The following is a 4161-nucleotide window of genomic DNA, read 5'->3' as shown; positions in this document are numbered from 1 at the left end:
CAATATTGACTTGATGGTACTTAACAACAGCAACAAGGTACATTATGACATTATGACTCAAGTTCAATATATAGGAATGTTACCATTAAGTCCTTTTGAGTTTGTTTTTATTTTTGTCTTAGTGTACTGAGTTTCCAAGGATTAACTGCTGAGTTTCAACCACTGAGTTTGGGGTTACTAGCCCAATGATAATCTTATAGCACCACACCATGAATTCTTTGGCAAACATTGTGCTCTTGATATGGATCTTGCATTTGAATCTTGTTGGTGGGGCCTCCAGTTTGTGAGACCTCCATTTTGTGGGGCTCTTGGCCTAGACCTGACCTGATTCACCAGCTCCCATAGCCTTAATCATCAACAGTATATAATTAGACCTGTTGATTTGTATTCCTTGGCTGCTGAGACTATGTGAATAAGGGAATTCTCCAGGCTGACTTCTGAACTATGGATTTGGAAACTGCTAACCTCAGCAATATTTGAGTTCTATGATAATTTGTACCATATTGCAGATTCCCAGGACTTGAGGGAGGGGATGATTGGTGGTTGATATCAGAGATTATGGGGTGGTATAGCATATTGGAAAACTTGGGCATGTGTGATGTCTTTAACTTCTGCCACCTTAGGGACCAGCCTTGTTTTGATCCTTTTTAAAAGAAGGTATTCTTGAACCATATATAACTGACATATAATATTGCATTGGTATGTAATATTGATTCACACAACTATATCATCCCACATAATCATAATAAATGAACAGAGTAGAACTTTTCATTAGCCATCAGGACCAGGGATGCAATCCATGTTTTGTGGACATAGGTATCTTAGTTTGTTTGCTTGCTTGGAGTCAGCTTATTTTGATTTAATGGTGCCACATATCAGGTTACTTGTCATCAATTTTGCAGCAGACACATCCTAAATTAGCTCCCAATGAGTCACATCCTTATGTAATCCTCTTTTCTTGGTTATGGGCAGACACTATTACTCTGTTAAACTAATTGCTTAGTCCAATGGTGATGGCCTCATTTTAACAAGCTAAAATGAAGCATTCTTCTGTTGGCCTTGAAGTAGCAATTAGTCAAGATAAGAACATCCCAAGGTCAAGACAAGAGGCAGGAGACTTTCTGACTACTAATATCTGAGAGCAGCCTTACACCAACAGTCAATAAGAAACTGGGATCCTTTATCATAGAGTCACAAAAAATGACTTCCACAAAAAATCTTTAGAATATCTTCAGGCTCCAGATGAAAACACAGCATGGCCTGCAGCCTGAGGACTCTGAAAAAAGGACATAGCTGTGCTCAGCTGCTGACTTATATAACCTGTGAGATAATAAATGTGTGTTGCTTTAAGCCCATAAGTTTCCAATAATTTGTTGCACAGAAAGAGAAAATGAATTAGCTTATTTTTTAATACCCCTTTTTAATGTGGAGTAACTATTGGCTGGGAGACTATTATTATCATTGTTAGGTGCAATGAGTCAGTTCAGACTCAGGAACCTTATGTACAACAGAATGAAACAATGCAGATCCTGTACCTTCCTCAGAATCATTGCTATGTTTGAGTCCATTATTGAAGTCTCTGTGTCAGTTCATGTTGTTGATTCAGCATAATTCAAAACACCAGTTCATCTTTTGTCTTCCTGATTCTTTGTCCAGTTTGGGTAGTTGAAAATACCATGTCTTGTCTAAGTTGTACTTTAGTCCTTAAGACACCTTTGCACTTTAACAATGTAAATACACATTTTCCATCAGATTTGCAATACATCAGTTGTTTTCCTGAATACTGTTTCCATGAGAGTTGATTGTGGATTCAATTAAAATAAAATCCTTGAAAATGTCAATCTGCTCTCCATGTAACATGATATTGTCTATTGATTCAGTCTTGGGAATTTTTGTTTTCTTTGAACAAATTTCTTAAAATGATTTAACTTCAACCAATTGAGAAGCAATCTATAATGAAGGCTAAATTCTCTGGTAGCGTAGTGGTTATGAATTGGGCTGTGAACCGCAAGGTTAGCAGTTCAAAACTACCAGCTGTTCCACAGGAGAAAGATGAGGTTTTCTGCTCCCGTAAAGATTTACAGCCTCAGAAACCCTGTACGGGGTCACTATGAAGCGGAACGGACTCCACGACACATAACAACAATAATAATCAATAAGTGCTTCAAGTCCTCTTGACTTTCAGCAAACAAAGTTATGTAATTTGCATATCACAGTTGCTAATGAATTTTCCTCCAGTTCTGCTGCTATGCTTTCATATAGTCCAGCTTCTCAGATTATTTTTTCAGCATAGAAACTGAGTAAATACATCCTGAACATACATTTTCTAGATTTTAAACTTTGAATTATCAACTTATTCTGTTTGCAATATTACCTTTTGGTCTATAGAGAAGCTCCTCTTGAGCACAGTTATCAAATTTAGAATTCCAAGATTTCAAATATTATGAATAATTTCATAAATCCACATAGTTGAATAACTATATACACAACAAAACACAAATACATTAAACTTACACTTTTTTTCATTATTATATGTGACTTTGAAAAGACCTGAATTTAGACAACTAAAAGGGAAGAGCATACTTAGCATTTCTCAAAGTGAAAGAACAAAAGAAAAATTCTGGTCTCACAATGCAATATTGAAGGATTTTATATTAAACGTTGTAGGGACTGGAAAGTCGGTTTGAACTACAAAGTTGGAGGTTAAAGCTCACCAACTACTCCTTGGAAACCCTATACAGGATCGTTGTGTGTCAGAACTAACTCAATGACATTTAAAAACAACAGTATCAATGAATCATGCTGGCAACATCAAAAGAACATGAAAAGAGTACACAGAGTCACTGTACAAAAAAGAATAGGTTGACGTAAAATCATTTTTAGAGTTCCCATTTAACCAAGAACTGATGGTATTGAATGAAGTTGTCCAAGCAGCACTGAAGGCATTGGGAGAAAAGAGGGCTTCAAGAATTGATGAAATCTCATCAGAAACCATGCAAGAAAGAAGGAAATGGGGAGATGTATTTAAAACCCTGAAAGAAAAAAACTGTCAACCAAGAACCCTTTATCCAGCAAAACTATCAATCAAATACGACAGTGTAATCAAAATATTCCAAGATAAACAGAAACTAAGGTATTTTTCCAATCTCAACCTGGTGCTACAAAACATCCTAAAGGCAGTTCTGTGGACTGATAACCATCAAGAACAGACAACAAACAGAGATTAACATACTTGGCAGCACCTCCCAAAACTAAATCAACAGAAGGAAGAGTCGATAATAGAACAAAACTGTAAGAACAAAGTCAGAGAATCTAGGTCAGTCTATGATCAAAACAATTACAATGTGAAAGAAGGTAAACATGTAGGAACAGAGATCCACATGGTGAGAAGCTCAGGTAGATTACAGGATAAAATAAACTGTACTAAATGGAGGGAAAATTTAGTGAACTATAAGGTAACCACAAAGAAAATGAGCACTTCACAACATACCAAGAAAATGAAATTCCAAAAAGTACATGGAAACATTGAAACTATGAGGAAACTCAGAAGAAAGAACACAAAAGCCATGAACTTAAGAATACAGGCAGAACAAAGAAAGCAGCAACACCAAACAAACATAATGGCAACAATTAATCCACACCTATAGATAAGTATACTGAGTGTAACTAGATTAAATGCACGAGTTAACAGACTGAGGGTGGCAGAATGCATAAGAAAACAATATCCTTCCACATGCTGTCTGTAAGAGAAACATCTTACACACACAAAAACCGATTAAGAGTCAAAGGATGGAAAAAAATGTACCAAGCTAATTGCAATAAAAAATGTACAGGAGTGGCACTACTAATCTCTGATAAAATAAACTTTAAGGAAAAACCAACATAATAGATAAAAATGGGCATTATCTCATGATTAAAGGGACAATTGAACAAGATGACATAACCATAATAAACATCTATGCTCCCAATTAAAAAGCTCCAAAAAATATAAAGCAAACTCTAATAGATTTGAAGAAAGAAATAGATGAATCTACAATAATAGTGGTGATTTTAATACACTGCTTTCAAAAATGGATAGAACAACCAGAAAGAAACTTGACAAAGACACAGAAGAACTAAACAACACAATCAGCCAACTGGACCTCATAGATGTGTACAGAC

Source organism: Chrysochloris asiatica, unplaced genomic scaffold (genome assembly GCF_000296735.1).
Source record: "Chrysochloris asiatica unplaced genomic scaffold, ChrAsi1.0 scaffold00068, whole genome shotgun sequence".
Taxonomy (NCBI): Eukaryota; Metazoa; Chordata; class Mammalia; order Afrosoricida; family Chrysochloridae; genus Chrysochloris; species Chrysochloris asiatica.
This window is presented reverse-complemented; position numbering follows the sequence as displayed.